The sequence below is a fragment of the Manis pentadactyla genome, chromosome 8 (assembly GCF_030020395.1).
Source record: "Manis pentadactyla isolate mManPen7 chromosome 8, mManPen7.hap1, whole genome shotgun sequence".
Taxonomy (NCBI): Eukaryota; Metazoa; Chordata; class Mammalia; order Pholidota; family Manidae; genus Manis; species Manis pentadactyla.
In genome coordinates, this window is record NC_080026.1 from 89,461,664 (window position 1) to 89,483,651 (window position 21,988).

At 37.7% G+C, this 21,988-nt stretch overlaps 1 protein-coding gene across 3 annotated transcripts in view; it reads right to left on the reverse strand.

Annotated features, from left to right (window-relative positions):
- CTNNA3 (catenin alpha 3) overlaps positions 1 to 21,988 on the reverse strand; it is a 1,667,940-nt gene that overhangs the window by 1,626,450 nt on the left and 19,502 nt on the right. Inside the window, exon 1 of one of the 3 annotated variants that reach the window (XM_057505909.1) lies at positions 11,616 to 11,850. The exons of the other annotated variants lie outside the window; for them this stretch is intronic. The gene's annotated coding sequence lies outside the window, so the exon portion shown is untranslated. Of the gene's footprint in view, positions 1 to 11,615; positions 11,851 to 21,988 lie in introns of those variants that run through there. 3 annotated transcript variants of the gene reach the window in all.

The window sequence follows — 21,988 nt, forward strand, 5'->3', positions numbered from 1 at the left end:
ATAATTAGCGATGTGGAGCATCTTTTCATGTGTCTGTTGGCCATCTGTATTTCTTTTTTGGAGAACCGTCTGTTCAGTTCCTTTGCCCATTTTTTAATTGGGTTATTTGTTTTTTGTTTGTTGAGGCGTGTGAGCTCTTTATATATTCTGGACGTCAAGCCTTTATCGGATGTGTCATTTTCAAAGATATTCTCCCATACTGTAGGGTTTCTTTTTGTTCTATTGATGGTGTCTTTTGCTGTACAGAAGCTTTTCAGCTTAATATAGTCCCACTTGTTCATTTTTGCTGTTGTTTTCCTTGCCCGGGGAGATATGTTCAAGAAGAGGTCACTCATGTTTATGTCTAAGAGGTTTGTGCCTATGTTTTCTTCCAAGAGTTTAATGGTTTCATGACTTACATTCAGGTCTTTGATCCATTTTGAGTTTACTTTTGTATATGGGGTTAGACGATGGTCCAGTTTCATTCTCCTACATGTAGCTGTCCAGTTTTGCCAGCACCATCTGTTGAAGAGACTGTCATTTCGCCATTGTATGTCCATGGCTCCTTTATCAAATATTAATTGACCATATATGTCTGAGTTAATGTCTGGATTCTCTAGTCTGTTCCATTGGTCTGTGGCTCTGTTCTTGTGCCAGTACCAAATTGTCTTGATTACTATGGCTTTATAATAGAGCTTGAAGTTGGGGAGTGAGATCCCCCCTACTTTATTCTTCTTTCTCAGGATTGCTTTGGCTATTCGGGGTCTTTGGTGGTTCCATATGAATTTTTGAATTATTTGATCCAGTTCATTGAAGAATGTTGCTGGTAGTTTCATAGGGATTGCATCAAATCTGTATATTGCTTTGGGCAGGATGGCCATTTTGACGATATTAATTCTTCCTAGCCATGAGCATGGGATGCGTTTCCATCTGTTAGTGTCCCCTTTAATTTCTTTTAAGAGTGACTTGTAGTTTTCAGAATATAAGTCTTTCACTTCTTTGGTTAGGTTTATTCCTAGGTATTTTATTTTTTTTGATGCAATTGTGAATGGAGTTGTTTTCCTGATTTCTCTTTCTGTTGGTTCATTGTTGGTATATAGGAAAGCCACAGATTTCTGTGTGTTGATTTTGTATCCTGCAACTTTGCTGTATTCCGATATCAGTTCTAGTAGTTCTGGGGTGGAGTCTTTAGGGTTTTTTATGTACAGTATCATGTCATCTGCAAATAGTGACAGTTTGACTTCTTCTTTGCCAATCTGGATTCCTTGTATTTTTTTGTTTTGTCTGATTGCCGTGGCTAGGACCTCTAGTACAATGTTAAATAACAGTGGGGAGAGTGGGCATCCCTGTCTAGTTCCCGATCTCAGAGGAAATGCTTTCAGCTTCTCGCTATTCAATATAATGTTGGCTGTGGGTTTTTCATAGATGGCCTTTATTATGTTGAGGTACTTGCCCTCTATTCCCATTTTGCTGAGAGTTTTTATCATGAATGGATGTTGAACTTTGTCAAATGCTTTTTCAGCATCTATGGAGATGATCATGTGGTTTTTGTCTTTCTTTTTGTTGATGTGGTGGATGATATTGATGGACTTTCGAATGTTGTGCCATCCTTGCATCCCTGGGATGAATCCCACTTGGTCATGGTGTACGATGGTTTTGATGTATTTTTGAATTCGGTTTGCTAAAATTTTGTTGAGTATTTTTGCGTCTACGTTCATCAGGGATATTGGTCTATAGTTTTCTTTTTTGGTGGTGTCTTTGCCTGGTTTTGGTATTAGGGTGATGTTAGCTTCATAGAATGAGTTTGGGAGTATCCCCTCCTCTTCTATTTCTTGGAAAACTTTAAGGAGAATGGGTATTATGTCTTCCCTGTATGTCTGATAAAATTCCGAGGTAAATCCATCTGGCCCGGGGGTTTTGTTCTTTGGTAGTTTTTTGATTACCGCTTCAATTTCGTTGCTGGTAATTGGTCTGTTTAGATTTTCTGTTTCTTTTTGGGTCAGTCTTGGAAGGTTGTATTTTTCTAGGAAGTTGTCCATTTCTCCTAGGTTTCCCAGCTTGTTAGCATATAGGTTTTCATAGTAGTCTCTAATAATTCTTTGTATTTCTGCGGGATCTGTTGTGATTTTTCCTTTCTCATTTCTGATACTGTTGATTTGTGTTGACTCTCTTTTCCTCTTAATAAGTCTGGCTAGAGGCTTATCTATTTTGTTTATTTTCTCGAAGAACCAGCTCTTGGTTTCATTGATTTTTGCTATTGTTTTATTCTTCTCAATTTTATTTATTTCTTCTCTGATCTTTATTATGTCCCTCCTTCTGCTGACCTTAGGCCTCATTTGTTCTTCTTTTTCCAATTTTGATAGTTGTGACATTAGACCGTTCATTTGGGATTGCTCTTCCTTTTTTAAATATGCTTGGAGTGCTATATACTTTCCTCTTAAGACTGCTTTTGCTGCGTCCCACAGAAGTTGGGGCTTAGTGTTGTTGTTGTCATTTGTTTCCATATATTGCTGGATCTCCATTTTGATTTGGTCATTGATCCATTGATTATTTAGGAGCGTGTTGTTTAGCCTCCATGTGTTTGTGAGCCTTTTTGCTTTCTTTGAACAGTTTATTTCTAGTTTAATGCCTTTGTGGTCTGAAAAGTTGGTTGGTAGGATTTCAATCTTTTGGAATTTACTGAGGCTCTTTTTGTGGCCTAGTATGTGGTCTATTCTGGAGAATGTTCCATGTGCACTTGAGAAGAACGTGTATCCTGTTGCTTTTGGATGTAGAGTTCTGTAGATGTCTATTAGGTCCATCTGTTCTAGTGTGTTGTTCAGTGCCTCTGTGTCCTTACTTATTTTCTGTCTGGTGGATCTGTCCTTTGGAGTGAGTGGTGTGTTGAAGTCTCCTAGAATGAATGCATTGCATTCTATTTCCTCCTTTAGTTCTGTTAATATTTGTTTCAGGTATGTTGGTGCTCCTGTATTGGGTGCATATATATTTATAATGGTTATATCCTCTTGATGGACTGAGCCCTTTATCATTATGTAATGTCCTTCTTTGTCTTTTTTTACTTTCTTTATTTTGAAGTCTGTTTTGTCTGATACCAGAATTGCAACACCTGCTTTCTTCTCTCTGTTGTTTGCTTGAAATATCTTTTTCCATCCCTTGACTTTAAGTCTGTGCGCGTCTTTGGGTTTGAGGTGAGTCTCTTGTAAGCAGCATATGGATGGATCTTGCTTTTTTATCCATTCTATTACTCTGTGTCTTTTGATTGGTGCATTCAGTCCATTTACATTTAGGGTGATTATTGAAAGGTATGAATTTATTGCCATTGCAGGCTTTAAGTTTGTGGTTACCAAAGGTTTAGGGTTAGCTTCTTTACTGTCTTACTGTCTAACTTAACTCGCTTGTTGAGCTATTATAAACACAATCTGATGATTCTTTATTTCTCTCCCTTCTTATTCCTCCTCCTCCCTTCTTCATATGTTGGGTGTTTTGTTGTGTGCTCTTTTTAGGAGTGCTCCCATCTAGAGCAGTCCCTGTAGGATGCCCTGTAGAGGTGGTTTGTGGGAGGCAAATTCCCTCAACTTTTGCTTGTCTGGGAATTGTTTAATCCCTCCTTCATATTTAAATGATATTCGTGCTGGATACAGTAGTCTTGGTTCGAGGCCCTTCTGTTTCATTGCATTAAGTATATCATGCCATTCTCTTCTGGCCTGTAGGGTTTCTGTTGAGAAGTCTGATGATAGCCTGATGGGTTTTCCTTTGTAGGTAACCTTTTTTTTCTCTCTGGCTGCTTGTAATACTTTGTCCTTGTCTTTGATCTTTGCCATTTTAATTATTATGTGTCTTGGTGTTGCCCTCCTTGGATCCCTTGTCATGGGAGTTCTGTGTACCTCTGTGGTCTGAGAGGCCATTTCTTCCCCTAGTTTGGGGAAATTTTCAGCAATTATTTCTTCAAAGACATTTTCTATCCCCTTTTCTCTCTCTACTTCTTCTGGAATGCCTATGATTCTTAAATTATTTCTTTTATATTGATCACTCAGCTCTCTTAAAATTCTTTCATTCCTGGAGATCCTTTTATCTCTCTCTGCATCAGCTTCTCTGCGTTCCTGTTCTCTGTTTTCTAGTCCATTAATGGTCTCTTGCATCTCGTCCATTCTGTTTTGAAGTCCTTCCAGAGCTTGTTTTATTTCTGAATTCTCCTTCCTTAGTTCTTGCATATTTCTCTGCAAGTCCATCAGCATGGTTATGACTTTTGTTTTGAATTCTTTTTCAGGTAGACTGGCTAAATCTATCTCCCCAGATTCCTTCTCAGGGGAAGATGTAGCAGATGCCGAAGCTGTCTGGGTTAGTCTTGTCTGAATCATATTTTTTTGCCTTTTCATGTTGACAGGTGCTATTGACTGTCAGCTGGGAGGGCCAAAATTTTCACTTACTACTGGCCTTTCTTTACTGGGGCAACTGCGACCCCTAGTGGCTTGTGTTGGGTAATTGCGTGTAGAGTGGGTCTTTGTGTCTTGCCTGGCCGGAAGGGAGAAATTTCCCTTTCTGTGGGCGGAATTTGTCTCAGGCTGCTTCTCTGCTTTCGCAGCGCCCGGTGGGGTGATGGATGGGGGGGCTGCTTGACTGTTTGCCTCCGTGAGGGGTCTCAGAGCTGTTGCCCAGGGGGTTAGTGCACCCGGTTTTCCCTGTAATTTCCAGCTGCTGTACTGTGACCTGGGTTGTTTCCGTCAAGCTGTTAAGTCCCTGTCCCTTTAAGACTTTCAAAAAAGCCCCCGCTTTTCTTTGTCACAGGGGCATCAGCTTCAGCACCCGCTCTGAGGTCTTACCCCCTGTTCTCCCAGTATCCAGGGCCCCCTGGGCATATACTGTGTCTGCGCTCTGGCCCGGATGGCTGGGGCTGGGTGTTCGGCAGTCCTGGGCTCCGTCTCCCTCCCGCTCTGCCTATTGTTCTCCCGCCGGGAGCTGGGGGGAGGGGCGCTCGCGTCCCGCAGGGCCGGGGCTTGTATCTTACCCCCTTCGCGAGGCGCTGGGTTCTCGCTGGTGTAGCTGCAGTCTGGCCACTGTCCTGCGTCTTCTGGTCTCTCTTTTAGGGCTAGTTGTGTTTGTTGTATTTTCAAAAGTATATATGTTTTTGGGAGGAGATTCCCACTGTCCTACTCACGCCGCCATGTTGGCTCCGCCTCAAAAGGTCCTTGCTTTCTAAGGAAACAGAAACCCCAGAAGCCATAAAGTAAGAGGCCTAAAAATTTGAGTAGAAGAGAGCCCGGAAGTGAACCCACACTTACATGATCAATTAATACATGAAAAAGCATATTCAATACGGAATGACAGTCTTTTCAATAAATGGTGTTGGGAATACGGGACAGCTACATGCAAAAAAATGAAACTGGATCACTGTCTTACACCATATACAAAAATAAAATCAAAATGAATCAAAGACCTAAATGTAAGGCCTGAAGCCATAAAACTCCTAGAAGAAAATACAGACAATAAACTCTTGAACATTGGCATTAGTAATTTTTTTCTACATACGACTCCTCAAGCAAGAGAAACAAAAGCAAAAATAAGTAAATAGGACTCTATCAAACTAAAACTTCTGCACTGCAAAGGAAACCATCAACAAAACCAAAAGGCAACCTACTGTATTGGAGAATATATTTGTAAATGATACAGCTGATAAGGGGCTAATACCCAAAATATATAAAGAACTCATACACTTCAACATCAAAAAAATCAATAATCCAATTAAGAAATGGAAAGAAGACCTGGACATTTTTCCAAAGACAACATAAGATAACCAACAGACACACAAAAAGATGCTCAACATCACTAATTATCAGGGAAATGCAAATCAAACCACAATGAGATATGACCTCACACCAGTCAGAATGGGTAATATCAAAGTGTTGATAAGGATGGGAAGAAAAAGGAACCCTTGTACACTGTTGAAATGTAATGTAAATAGGTGCAGCTGCTATGGAAAGCAGTATGGAGGTTTCTCAAAAACCTTAAAATAGAAATACCATACAACCCAGTAATTCTACTTCTGGGAAATCAAAAAACAAAATCACAAATTCAAAAAGATACATGCTTTCTTATGTTTATTGCAACAGTATTTACAATAGCCGAGAGAGAGAGAGAGAGAGAGAGAGAGAGAGAGAGAGAGAGAGAAAGGGAGAATATTACTTGGCCATAAAAAATAATGAAGTTTTGTCATCTGCGACAACATGGGCAGACCTACAGGGTATTAGGCTAAGTAAAAAAAGTCACACAAAGACAAATACCATATGATTTCACTTAAATATGTGGAATGTAATAAATGAAACAAATGAACAAAATAAATAGAATCATAGACACAGAGGACAGACTAGTGGTTGCCATAGGAGAGGAGAGTGGGGAATGGGCAAAGCAGGTTATATTAAGCAATGCTACTCAGAATACAGAGAGAAAAAAATTAGAGAATGTTTGTTATCTTGATCTGGGTGATGGTTGCACACATTTCAAAATTCATCAAGCTGTACACTAATATTTGAGCATCTTATTGTATGTACCTCAACTAAATAAGTAAGTTTTAAAAGAAATGAAATAAATTAATCACAGGGATGAAAGTACAGCATAGGGAATATAATCAGTAATGTTGTAATATTTTTGTATGTTGACAGATGGTAACTACCCCTATCATGGCAAGCATTTAGCAATGCATATAATTGTTGAATCACTATGTTGTACACCTGAAACCAATGTAATATTATATATAAACTATACTCAGTAAAAAATTTTTGATCAAAAATTATTTTCTGAATAATTTAAAAATGAAATATAAAAGTCAAAAAATAAACAACAAATTAGAGGAAATACTTGCAACACTCAAAATAGATGAAGAGTTATTTTTCATGCCTAACTATGGAGGGATAAAAAGAAAAAAATGGACAAAGGAATATAAAAAGTCAATTTATGTAAAAAAATACAATGTGCTAATATTTAGAAATTGCTCAACCTTATTCATAATTAATTAAATGCAAATCAAAAGAACAAGATATCATTTTTACCTAATGTACTGTAAAAATTTTAAAAATTTGATAGAGTATTACCAGTGCTGGTTAGATCTGGGGATAGAAGGTCTCAGCATACACTGTTAGTGGGGTATAAACTGATACGAACTTCTTGAAAAGAAGTATGATGACAGCTCTCAAACTTTGAATTCTGCATACTTTTTAACCCTCTTATTAACCAATTAAAGATAATACTTTTTAAATTTTAAAGTGAACATTCCTTGTGACTCAGCAACTCTACTTCCAAGAGTATATATCCCCAAGATACACTCATAAAAGTACATCAAGATATATGAACAAGAATATTCATTACAGCATAGCAACATAAAAAAACAACAAAATATACTAATAACAGCAAACATATATATCAATACAGAATGGGCTAAATAGATTATGCTACATCCATATAGTAAAACAGCACTATGAAGTTGAAAAGAATGAGGCATGTCTACATGAATTGCTACACATCTCTCTTAATTAAATGTAACTGTCCTAAGTGGGGGAGAAGGGGGCAAACAAGATGCAGATCAATATGTATAATGTTATACCTTTTTTATTCTTGACCTAAACCAAGGCTCTGTAAATGGTAACAAGAGCAGAATATATGGATATTGCATAGGCAACCAGCAGTGCTTCTCACAGATTATCTGATTCCTAAAACTAGGATCCCTTTGTTACCCCATACTGGGAAAACAAGAACTGCTGAATCTAAGAAAAGCAAGCTAATCCTGTAAATTCCCATGGAAACATGACCTATGAGCTCTCTGAACTGACAGACTCTGGTACCTCTTCTAGAGAATCACAGAGAAGTTGGTTTTATTTCTTACTCTCTCTTCATCTCCATCCACAAACACACAAGAAAGGAAATGCCTAGAGGTCAGGGCCTTTATTTGGTTCTCTAGTATCTATCCCCTGCACTAAGAACAACGTCTGGTGAACAAGTCATCCAGAATGAGTGAATAATTTCAAGCCAACACTAGAGTAGACCCACTGTAGTCCTTTCAGCAATTCTGCCTCTCAGTCATTCTGTGGGTTCTCAGTGAGCTAACCCAGGGTCTCTTTGCACTGATACCACCTCCAGAAACCTTATCAATTGAGACCTGGTAATTTATCTATTATCTAGTTTATTGTATACCTCCATCCCAATTCTGTACCCCATATGCATGTAAATTGAGGAGCTAAATGCTGTACAGTGCAATTTAAGCAATGCTACTTAAAAGACAGGTGTGCAATGAGATAAGGAGCTTGCACCAGAATATAAATCAATGACTGTTTCCTTCATCTAAAAAAGTCTTGCTACAAATCTTAGAGCATAGATTCTTTACATTCTTGTACAAACTCCTTATCTTCTTTCATAGACCAGTAATAGACTGAGAACTGCTGATCACATTTTGAACTGTGTTAATGTGAAGTAGGACCCAAAGAGGACAAGTTCCACTATATTAGTCTTTCTTTTTGCTAAACATTGCCTTCTCCACCAAATCTACCTTCCCGCTAATGGAGGAGCCTCAGACAGCACAAGCACACAGGTTAGGATAATGAAAGGCAGGAAAAAGGTGTGGGGGAGTGGGGATTCCAAACAAGTTTGACCTAATTTACAGCTTTGCACAAAAGGAACTCAGTCACTTCTCAGACCCTGGAAGTTAGTGATTAAATTGGTAACAGATCACTGGCTGTATCCCAGGCAGCAATAATGAAGTTAAAAACAGTAATAAAGCATGTGAAAATCAGGTGCAATGGCTTATGGTCCTATTCACTTGCAAAAATTCTATAGTCTCAACTATCTGTCACTTGCCATTAGATTTTCAAGGGTTCCATCCCACAGTACCATGTCACTTAAAATCCAGTATCCAAACGAAAATCAGAAAATTACACTTTTTGAGTCTCTAAACTAACATTCCCATGAGCAGTGATCCATAAATAAATACTATTTTTAAGTCTTCATTACAAAGCACAGTTTCTCTTCTGGCAAGATTGGGCTGCCAACTTCTCTTCTCAGCTCTTAATCCCTTCTATTCCAAACAGAAAATAGAAACATGCAATCAGAAGTTCATAAGGAATAGAGAAGGGAACTCTCAACCTTCCACAGATACGGCCATCCTCTAAATGTCACTGAAAAAGAAAACTCTACAATTTTTTAAAAATGTAATACAGGAAGAATATATTCTTTAAGAATTCACAACCTTATACCTTCACCTCACCTCCCACCAAATAATATTGATATCTCTTTGCTTTGATTTTTCTGGCCAGCTACCTCTTTCAAAAATCAAATCGTTTTACTGATCACCAGTTCCTTAGCTCTTTTCCTTCAATACATTCTATTTCTACAATCATAGCTCTCAAATTCAACAATAACAAAATTTAAACTTCCTGCCTTCCCTGACTCTTACTGTCCCCCCACCTTATTCCTTTCTCATGTTTCCCTGAACAGAAAAACCCAGTAGTGAATTTCTGCTCTTGCATGTTCCCCCATCCTTTTCTTTCCACTCTGCTACCTACAGATTTTCTCCAAATACTTATAATTTCCCCAAACTTTAATTGTAACTATTTATCCTTCCTAATTCTATTTCTTTGTCACAATTTCTTTCCACTCCACTGCCTACAGATTTTCTTGAAATAGTTATAATTTCCCCAAACTTCCATTGTAACTATTTATCCTTCCTAATTCTATTTCTTTGTCAAAACTGTATCCTAAAATTCATATAATTCAGAACTATGTATAGATAATCCCCTAACAAAAGTTATTTATAAATTCTATTGTTCTAAAGTACAAAGTAATATAACAAATAATATTGTCTGTTAGCTTCAGGCAGAGCTAAAGCATTTTCAACTCTGATATGTAGCTTTGTGGATATCTGTAAAAGCTGGTAATTGAAATTTTGTAAATAGAGGGAATTCTGTCCTTTCAATAGTATATTGCTGTATATGTGCCTGATAAGAATGTTTTGAATATCAGAGACAATAAATATATCATTTGGTAGACAAGGAATTTTACAATGCCTTAAAAGAAAAACAGTAAAAACTCATCTTCTTAAAAATCACAATCTGTGTCTTCAACTCTAATGGCCTAAGGATAGAGCTTAAAGAAATGATCTTTAAAATAAATAAATGTACATACACATACAGATTTTACCATAGCACTAAGATAATCAACAATGATTAATAAAATTATATCCATTCACTTGGATGAATGTTACACAGCAATTTTAAATAACATCCATGTAGAATGGGCAATATTATATGGAAAATGCTTGGGTTTAAGGTTAAATGAAAAAGCAACTTTATCTACAGTATTATCACAATTCACTTTAAAGCTACGCACAGAAAAAAGACTAGAAGGAAGCACATCAATGAGATTACAAGTTATTTTTCTTCTGTGCTTTCAAAATTCCTACAATGAGCTCATATTACTTTTATAATGATAAAAAAATAAGTTTTATTATAAAAATCCCAGTATTTTACTCAAAAAAGAAGGAAGACAGAGACTGTGTATAAAAAGTAACAAATGGAAATAGCTATGTCTATACAGTCTGTATTTTTGGTTTCTCCATTTAATCAAAATTGTCCTATGCTACTACTGAGGTAATTTTTAATGGCAATGAAATTCTAATTGCACACGCAAATATGTCATTCAAATTTGACTGTTGATAATCCATATCTCCAAATCACAGTTTTAGTTCTCCAAACAAGGTAGCCACAAACCCAAAACCTAGGCTAATTTAAGATCCTATTTTTCCCTACTTGCATGTTTCAAGCAAATCACCAGATCTCCTGTATCTCCAGAGATGTCACGACAGTTTTTCTTAGTGGAATCAATGACTCAAAACCTTTACAGTCGATGAACTTCCTGATGCCTAAACTAACTTTCTTTTTGTTTCTCTCTGAACTCATATCTAACTGAGGTTCTGTCTTCAGAGCAACTGAGAACAACTGCTCACAGTCACTGAGACCCCAATCAGATAGTGACCTTCTCTTTACATTATTATTATATCCCATGTTCATTCCGTATGGTGTGACTTTCATTTGAGCACAAATAGTGGTAAAACACTCTTGAGAGATTCCTCAGTCTCTACTATTAATTGCCAATTATAAAACAAATATATAAGACAAATATTAAATTCAAAAAAGAATGCTTTTGTCACTATCTTAATTGAAAAATCTTCCATTTATTGTGAACAAGCTTTTGGTTGAAAGTAAAATCCCTTCAAAACATTTTCTATCTTTGCTTCCTTTTGCCTCAGTCCCATGCCAAAGCACAAGCATCCAGGCCATATCTTATCTTTTCCTGCACAGGATTGCAATCAGCTTTTTATAGCCAGAAACCCTCTGAATGCAAAGCACGACCTTGGCTACTAGCTTCCCCTGGCACTAGTTTGAGAGTTATTTATAACTTTAAAATTAGCTTGAAAGCCTACATTTCTCATCATAACTACTCAAAACATTCCCATCTTACATAATAACATGATATTCTTTAATTCAGAAAGAAACCCCACATTCTAAACCTATGATACATAACTAAGGCAGAGCAATTTAACACAGAAACAAGAACACACTGAAGTCAGCTCTTCTCTTTACACACTTGACTCTTACCTTTCTGTTGCTTCCTATAAAGTAAGTGTGTTTAAAATTCGGCTCTTGTAGGGAATTTTCCAAAAAGAGCTTTGGGGAAAAAAAAAAAGACTTCTTGGTTAGTCACAGAAATTCAGAGTACCAAATGGAGAGGCAGTGACAGTGGGGCAGTCACTTTAGCTGAGTGTCATTCACCCAGGATAAGAAAGAAAGGGGAGGTTACAAGCCAGGGTGGGTGGTATCTAATCCTGAGCCGCTAGTCACTGACCTCACTGACAACTTGTTACTGAAAATACTTTGTTGAAATAGGCCAGACACATACTTTGCCTAGAGAGCTACAAACATAGCTGTCAGGAATCTCTGGATAAGTTAGATTTGCATTTCTCTAGTCCCTTTCCAGAACAAGGACCTCTTATATCTGATTAAAGCTGAAGGCTGGAATTATTGAGAGTGAAAAATGATAAAGCAGGGTTAACAGTAGTCCAGGAAATCCACATAGCAAAAGATGAGTTAGGTAAAATTTAGTGTCTTCAGTACCACAGAATGATGTGTCACATCTGATAGTATTTTCCTCTGAAATCTTTCTTCTCTCATACCGTTACACCAGTTACCACACTCTCTGCTTTCAGAATTTATGTAGAACCACACAATTGTCAGTAAAGTATGTAAACTGGATAGTCACCAAAAACTCCACAGATGGAACCATTATTAAAGTTACCAAAATACAGTCTTCCCCAACAAAATTGTTTTCCTATTGCTATTCTTTTTCATATGTCCTCCTCCCTTGCTTTTTGATTTCCTCTTTCAACACCTTAGCATTCACTGAACAATCTTGCATAGCCCTGCCTATACTTTACCATTTCATAAATTCCTTGGTGTCCCACTTGAACTTACACCACATTTCCTTAGACATTACCATTTTTGTGATTTTTTTTCCAATAGCTTCTAAAACAATAGGTAGTAACTGCCCCTAAAAAAGAACTACTCATTTGAATTTTGGCATTCTTGTTCTTAAAAGGCTAAGTTCAAAAATTTTTTTAAGGCATTATTTATTAGCTCCACAGGCACTCTTAGAACAAATATTAGGGAGCCAAAAGGAAAGTCAGGTCTAGGCACCGTCAGAAAGAATCAACTATGAAAGGGGTTTCATTTCATATAATTTCTAGGGAAACCTGCAAAATAACTATTTTTACACAGCTTCTTTTAAAATACGCATAATTGACATTACATGTATCTATAAAGATTCTCAGTTGCTAACAACTGTTCTCCCAGATTTTTTTAAAGCAGCTTTTTCCCCCTGGAGAATCTTGGAAAGCCTCTTTTCACAGTGAAAACAAAGAGTAAGTTTTATGTCTCACAATCCATCTTTTCTTGAATAAAGAATTCGCTTGACACTTGCAAAATAGAAGTTTTAGTTTTAGAGCTTTAATAATGAATGTTTTCCAAACTCAGACTCTTGAATTGAGCCCAAGACAAGATACCCAAATTCTATTATGAGCCAGCCTGCTCCTGCCCAACTGCCTGTAAAACCACAAGCAGGTTACCTACCTGCTCTGTACCTTGCCTTTCCATCTGCAAAATGGAGATGACAACCCTTATTCCTTCTATCTACTTTTCAGGGTATATGTGAATTAAATGGATAAAATCTGAAGTGCTTCAAATTACACTGAGCTCCTCAGAGATGCAATACAAGTGAAATTCCAGTACTTGGTGTTATCAAACAATTAAATATTACAAAATCTGAAATGTAATTTTAAAGAGCCCTATGGAGCTGGGTTTTTTATTCCCTCATAAAAATGTCCGCAGCCTCAGAGATAGGTTTTAACTGAAGTATTTCTCACTATAGCCACAAGAGGTCCTCCTCCTAGCAATTCATATCACGTCCAATTTGGTGGGCAGAGGCCCCAGAGTCCTCTGTATTTGTATAGGTTGGCTGACAGAAAACACAGATCACCTATGTCAGATTTCCATAGCTAACTATAGGGTAGCAAATAAAACCAGAAAAATCTGGCTTTCTCTAGGTGATCACTGAAGCATGCTGAACACTAAATAGTTCCTGTAAACTACACAGCCACTGCATTTTGCACCCTGGCCCCCTTCCAGATTTTCACAGTAATTCCTTCCTGTCACCTTGCCCAGTCTTGCTCAGTTATTTATTCTCCTTCCCTATTTACTTGTTTTCTTTCAAACTTTAAAATTTTGGCCCACATTTCTCTTGCAAGCAAACAAAGGTTAGGGGTAGAGAAGAGTTAAAAGAAAAAAGGGAAAAAAGAAGAAATCAGGGCTGCTGTAATCGTCCCAAGGCAATGAGAAGTGTGTCTCTAGTTCTCGGTATCAGGGCTGGCCCCAGACAAAGTCATTCAAACCATACGTCCCAAGAAGCCCCTTGATGTGGAGCCCCATGTTAGGAGCCAGCTAGAAGATCAGAGGCACTCCAAAAATAAAATCATTCTATCTCTATCAGCAGCCCCTCTTGGGAAATAAGCCCTCCAGGGTGCAATCAGCCTTCATTCAGAATGGAATAATTTCTCTTTTCATTAAAATACCTTAAAGAATGAACATAGCTTTTGCATGAACCACAAGTCCATTTTATTCTATACATGAAACCTCAAAATATTGGTAATTTCAGGTTGGGGCTTCAAAAAACCATGACATTTTCTAAGCAGCTTTAACACCTTATTAAGATGAGATTTAAAAACTAAGGATAATTTATGTATGTGAAATTTAAAATTATTTTATTGCAAAAATATGTGATGAATGGTTCTGGCACTTTCTTGGATATTTAAAGTGACTCTAAATGAATCTGCTCCTGTTTCAAAGGTCTTACATACTGTGGCAAAAAGATGTTTCCCATTCCCCCCACCTACCCACTCTGTTATCAACTACTAACCAACTCCACTGCCTCACTGAGAAAAACAGACACCACCTGGGGAGATGCCCCTGTCATCTCATGATCAAATCTACAAGTGGTCAGCTCTGAGCCCCATCACTGTACCTTCCCTCCTCCTACAAGGCAGGCCGTGCCCCTCCTCCTTGCCATTTTTATGTCTACCAACAACCTCCATGGGACCAAATCCACACTGTCTCCCAGGGGACAGCTCATCCAATCCTACGGCTTTCAATGAGATCTGTAATGGAATGTTGAGTGGGACTTTTCCTGTTGCTCAGAATTGACAACTAAAGCTCAAAATGAAGGAAAACAAAGCCAACCATATACACTGCATGCTAAGGAACTTCCAAGAGTTAGGACAGACACCTCACTCAGGGCTTACTAACAAGCAAGTAGGAAAAGAACCACATGCTCTTCCTCTCCTAGCACCTCTCCTAGCCCCAACACTAGAAGAAAAGTCAGGGAACTTGAAAAATTAGGGAGCAAGGCCAACTAATTCTCTCCTCTGAAGATACCAGAGCAAAAGAAGTAATGAAAAAGTCAATCTTGCCCCTTCCCATTTCCAACTCCCTTGAGGAGGTATCTGGTCAGGGCTGGAGGAAGGGGAGAAGATGAGATTTAAATTGGAATGAGACACCAGTTTTAAACTGGACTAAGCAGGCTTCAAAGTACTGAAAACAGCAGAAAAATTATGGAGCCTATCCAATGTGTTATTAGAAATGAGAGTGAGATACAACAAAGCAAAGTGAAATGCAGGGATTGGAGTAAACAAACTAGCTCACCTAATAAACAAATCACATCCATATAGTAATGTTTCCCAAATTTGGGTCCCTAACACAGACCTCTCTCATGAGCCTCAGAGGCATACATACAACTACCTTCTCCATTTGCATAGTTAATACACATTTCATACTTAATTTGCCCCAGCAAAAAGCTTCTCAGTTTTGCTCTCAAACCTTTTTCTCTCTGTCATTCATAGTCTAGTAATTGGTAACCATCACCTAATGAGTTAAGCCAAACCCTAGAAGTCATCCTTTCTTCATTCTTTTCCCTCACAATCATCAAGAATTTCCATTAACTCTGCTTCCAAAAGTTATCTTTAATAGGTACATCCACTTGTCTCTCTTTCTCCCCTGCTCCAACTATTCTGAGACACTTCAATACATTCTCAAAACAGCATCTAAATGATCTTTCAAATCACAGTCTAGCTTACATTATTCTCCTGCTTAAAATCATGCAATGGCTTCTTATTGCTCACAGCAGAAAATGCAAATTCTTGACTAAATCTACAAGGGCCTGTATGACCTGGATCCTGTCAACCTTTCCCACCTTGACTCAGAAAACACTCTTCACCCTAGTTTACTGACTTTGGTTCATAAAATAACCAATCCTGTTCCCTTAAGGCTGTTGCACTTTTTCCTCCACCTGAAATCATTTTCTCCCAGCTATTTACGTGACTGGCTCATTCCCATCCTTGATTTAATCCTGCACCTTCTCAAAGAGGATCTGATTACCTTATCTTCCCTCTCCCAAATCACTTATCAGAACCTTGCCTACTTACTTGTTTACTATTTCTGTCTTCACCATTCACTGAAAGCTAGGGGCATTGAGTGTGTCCACAACAGAATTGAAAATGCAAACTAACTATGTAATACAAGGTAAAGCTCAGTAGCTATGGGATTTCAAAGGAGGGAGAGAGAGCTTTAGAAGGAGGAATAATCCAAGAAATTTTCCTGGAGGGAGCTATACTTGCCTTGATGCAGAAATAAAAGGTGTCAACATAATAAGAGAATGGTGTTGTATTAATTATATTTCTCAAATGTTCTTCAAACCCACTGCTTTCCATCTTTATAGCTGCTATCCTGGTATAAACTGCATTTATGTCTTGTTTGTGGTCCTTTGATATTATATTTACCACCTAATTTCTCCCTCTCTATTTCACTTTAAGTAAACCCAAATACAGCATTTAAATGCTAGTCAGGGTGTAGTTAGTGCTAAAATTAAAAACCTCAATTTAACTATTTCATAACTGCTGAAACTGACACATTAACTTTATTGCCTTGGTAATAACAGAAGGGCTAAAATGAATTTTTTCTCATTAATTTTTCTCATTTAATTTTCTCAGAGTACCATGCCTCAACTTTGACAGCCCATCTTGCTGTTAGTCGATACCCTTAACAAGCACAGTAATTATAGTCAATCATGTCTGCTTTAGTCCATTGATTACTTTGTTACTTCTTTTTCAACTTGTTAATGAAAATTCCCAGCACAGACCTTCTGGGTGACATTTCTTTTATTAATTAACCACTGCATCAGTCCCTTGGAGATATTAATAAACCAGAGCATCTTGTATTGATGGTTCTAAAAACAACTTTTCTTTTAGCTTTGAAAATCACAATCATTTTCAGAGATATGGAACCTAAATGAAATCAACGTTTGCTATCATTGAACCTGCCTTTTTATTTCAACTTATTTAAACCTGAGATGTATTATATTACTGCTAAAGGATTAACATAATTTTTACTTGATGTAGCTTTAAAAGTGTTAAGGCAATTGTCCTGTCTTTGTGATCCTAACCTCAAAAGCTAGTGGTGGATGATGTAAGCAACAAGTAATTTGGCAGCTTAAACTGAAGGCACTACACAAGGGGTGCCATAGTATTGATATTATTTCAAAGAATCATTTTTAGCCTCCTAACACTGCCAGGTTAAATCTGTATTTGAGACAAACTGTCTTTTTGTTCTTAGAAAACAATAAAGATTTTCTAGTTATACAGATGAAGCAAATCTCACCTAAAATGTGATGAAGGAAATGACTGCCCTTTCACACAGAGAAATTCAGTAGGATATGTCTCTGCAGATTTTTCCTGCCTCTTAAAGAAAACCGTCTCTTGTCCCTGTATGAATTTACATGGTGCTCAAACCCATCAGAACTTATACTTCATTCATAAAATAAACATTTTCCAATGTCCTTTAACATTCTTAAATGAAATTCTTAGTTAATAACTACATATTAACTATATTGATATAAAATATATCTCATACATCAAATATATATTATATATGTCATTTATATATAATTACTGTATATGTTTACAAATATATATATATTTGCATTTCATTACACAAATGTTCAGACACACTTACACTGGAACACATAATACAAGAGTCACTTTTTCCCTGCACAGAATCCCTATGAATGTGACAGCTACAAATGCAGATTGATAAGGCTGGGTCGTATTGGCAATTCAAATATCACAAGCAGCATTGCAACAGTGAAATGATTTTTCTGAAACAGTGAACAGCTCTTAATACAATATAGAGCAAAACAAAAAAAAAATCTTCGTTTCATACCCGAGTGGTTGCATTCCTAGAAAATTCAGTGTACATTAAAATTGTGCAAAAAACACTTAATGTTCCTAAGTAAAACCAGAGTTATGTTCTACGCTTAGGAAATTGTAAGCAGTACCTACATGAATGTCCAGTGAGATATCTGTGAGCTGCGTGGGATGTTGGGCAATCCATTTTAGGGGACAGTTCCGCATACTGCAAAACCTCTAAGCAACTTTGGCCCAAACCAATTAAATGTCAGATGGACCAAACTACTGTAACAAGCAAAACTGCCTGCCCCACTCCCCCACCTCTGACCCCCATCCCTGGGAGGCAAGGAAGAAGAGAAGGGACTTGAGAGTCACTGCTATAAAACACTGCATGCTTACAAGAGCTTCAAGGCTGAAATGAAGAAGATAGATGAATAGATGAGAGAGAGTAGATAGATAGATGATGGTAGATAGATAGATATAGATAGATAGATAGATAGATAGATAGATAGATAGATAGATAGATAGATAGATAGATAGATAGATGATTGATAGAGACGAGAGAGAGAGAGAGAGAAAGAGAGAGAGAGAGAGAGAGAGAGAGAGAGAGAGATGGGAGGGAAGGAGGGAAGGGAGAGAGGAAGGGAGGGAAACTCTGTAAAGAGCCCTAGCTGGAATGGCATAGCACAACCTGGAATAGATTGCTCAAGTCCCAAACATGGTTTTAAGAGAATAATTCTTAAATGTATCAAGGGCAGCTACAGTAATGCTGGAGGAGAGAAGAGGACAAGCAGCACCCACAGGAACAAATCACGTCCCGAGTAAGGGAGTGAGGGTTCTCCTGAAAAGGATGTATATTCCCATTACTATTTATTCTGGAGAAGAAGCTGATTCTAGATCAAGAATAAGAACTGGAAAGCCAGGTTTTTAGCTGAAAGGGGGAAAAGTCCCTTTTCTTTGAAGTTCCATGGTTTGGGAGCCTAGACTCCAGATAAAAGTTCAGGCGAGTAAATGCCCAGGATTAAGCCACAACCAGTGGGGCAAGGAACTGGTAGACAGTTGCTCTCTCCAGTTGACCCCTAGGTAGAGAACCCTAAGTGGCATTCTGTGCAATCCACAGAAGGATCTTGGTGGTATCAAGCCCCAGCTGGGCTCAGTAGTGACTTTGATAATGAAGACTTATCCTACCTAACCCTTCCTTTTCATCCTCACTCTGCCCAGTCCCTCACCCCTGCTCCCTGGTGTCACCACCCAAATAAATTACTTAGATACAAGTCTTTATCTCAGGCTCAAGCATTCAGGAAGCATCCAAGCCAAGACTGTTTATACCAAGAGTGGAAGCAGGCCCTTAGCATGGTACCTTTGAACTGGAGCACTCACAGGCCTGGCAGAAATATGGCATCCCTGGCATGTGGTACCTCACTAGTGCAGATTCACAGGAAGTCCAGGTGAAAGAGCTGAATATGAGCATCTATTCCCAATTCTGCATTCAGTGGCATCATGCAGATAATTTGAAAAACAGCCATGGTTAGGAGTGTTTACACCACAAAAATTGACAAACACTGCAGATCAGGGCTTCCCTATTCCCCAGCATTACTAGAATGAGAGGCCTACATTACTGGAAGGGGCTATGAGCCTCCTTCTAACACAGAATTTTAACCAGCACTCCAGTTTTCAGCTTCCTTCTTCCCATACTTCCACTTTTAGAGGTGCCTGACCCCTTTTCCAGGCTTTATGCCACAAATCACCAAATCCTAGGGCATTTCTTTGTCCTAACTTGTAAATCAGCTGCTTCGACCATGGTCAGCCTAAATCCAAGCACGGGAAGTCTATTTTTAGCAGTCAGAAAACTCTTTTAATAGTGAGGTTTGGGAAAGTTTCTAAATAAATATTATATTGCAATTTTCCAGTGCTCAGGTGAAGATTCCATAAACAGGCAATAATATTAGTCATATCCTATTTTTAATGAAATTATATCATTTGTACTCACACTACAATTTATTTTCAGCTTTTTACTTTCTCAGGCACATATTCTTTGATAAGACAATGGATTTACAGTCTCTGCATGAGTCATTTAACTATATACTCGCCTAATAGAAATACTAATTTATTTATTGCTTTTCTATAGTAATATTTGTCTATCTAATAGTCTTTAAGGACAAGAGACCTGTTTTTCCCAGTGTTATCAGAGTCCCCTGACTAAACCCAAAACAGAAAACAAAGAGGATTAATATCGGAACAGAGCCAAGAGAACCAAGGGAAAAAAAGACAGAGACAGAGATAGATGTGGACATAGAATAGGCACAGACATAGACACAGAAAATCAAGGAGAAGAGCTTACTCCAAAACCAGTGTTAGAGACTGATTCTAGGAAATGCAAGAGCCTCAAGAAAGTTAAACCCTGCCTCCAGCCACTCCTAATTCCCCAAAATCTTTATTAGGCCCTATTATAGATACATAAGGTGCGCCTTATTAATTAACAGTGAGTAAAATTATTCCTAGAAGATCAAAAATAAGAATTACCTTTTAGAAACCTCCTAAGAAAACTCACAATTCCTTTTTGACCTCAGAAAGAGAGTCATGTTTAATTATTCCTTCTCCCCACCTAGCTTGGCATTCAAAGCCCTTTACATCTGGGCTTTCCCTATTTTTCCAAACACCAATCCCTAAGTAAAAGCATACAAATACACCAAGGACAAGCGATTTTTATTTCTCTGAGTAGTTACCTTCAGAGGTAAAAGTATACAGACACACAAAGAAATAATCAATCTTCCCATGTTTTCTTCCGCCTGCTACTTCTATAGCTTTTCTTCTTCCTTCCTAATTACAACCCTTTAGTAGAATTCGTGCCTCATATCGAAAATTACCGAGTATCATAATTCTTCCAATTGGTAAAGATACCTCAAGACAAATGCTGAGTATAGAAGCCACAGGGCTTCTGCAAAGAAGTAAAAAGCTAACCTTTTCAAAGATTTTTGCTTCTCTCTCACTTACCAACTTTACATTTCCCTGTATGGCCCCGGAAGATGACTGGTTAGCCAGAGACAGGTAAGATTCCTCAAGGGAGGAACAACCTAACACAGTCACAGTCACAGGGGGCCATCAGGTGAAAAATTGGGGATCAACAGAGGTGAGGCTTAGAACCTCACCCCCCCCTGTTTTGAGAGAAATCTTCTGCATCCGTGGATGTTTTGTTGCCCTTGTCTAGCTTGGATTAATACTTAGTCTATAGGCACAGACCTGATCATCTACATTTGCCCTCTTACAGCACTAAATTATGTTTTCTACCTCTATCTTACATCTACCTACCACTTCAGCATTTCATTTAAAAATAAAAATAATAATAATAATAATAAGGGAGAAATGTGGGATTCACATGTAAATCAAGTATAAAAATCAAACTAATAATCATATCTGACTTGATTGTTTATAGTTCATGATGCGTGATCAAAGCTGAAAGTTTCTGTGATATGACTGCCCTTGCACTGTTCACCATGTAAGAACCTATTCACTATATAAGAACTTGTCCACCATGTAAGAACTTGTTCGTTATGCTTCACAAGATTGGAGACTGTTGAGAATTAGGCTTGGGGTTGATTAATGATTGTGCATTGAGTCCCCTATACAGAATTTTATTGTTGTTAACAACCATTTGATCAATAAATATGAGAGATGCCCTCTCAAAAAATAATAATAATAATAATTAACCAGAAAGAACTGGCTGCCCAAAGGCTTCACGGAGTAGGGGCACATACTAGGTTTGGACTGCTTATAAATTTTTATTTCACTGTTGTTCCGATTCTCTATTACTTGTAGCCAGATTTGACTAAATGATACAGACCAATAGGCACATGAACATAATAATGATGAAAGGAGAATAAAAGGAGAAATAAAGTTAGAGAAAACAGGAAATCATTTAAAGTTATCTATAGCTTATGCTTGAATGGCTCCCTTTGTCATAAGCAATCAAAAATATTATCTCTGAGGACACATGGGTATAACTTTCTGCAAGTCTGCCATAAGACAGATTTCTACAGTAAAAAAATCAAACAAAATAAACAAAAAATCTGACAGTGATAAAATCCTGCAGAAGGCTAGTGTGAAGAATGAGAACTCAAATAAAAGCCAGAAAATAAATGAAGCAAACTTCATTACTAAAAAGAAGTAAAAGCTCCTGTATGGAAA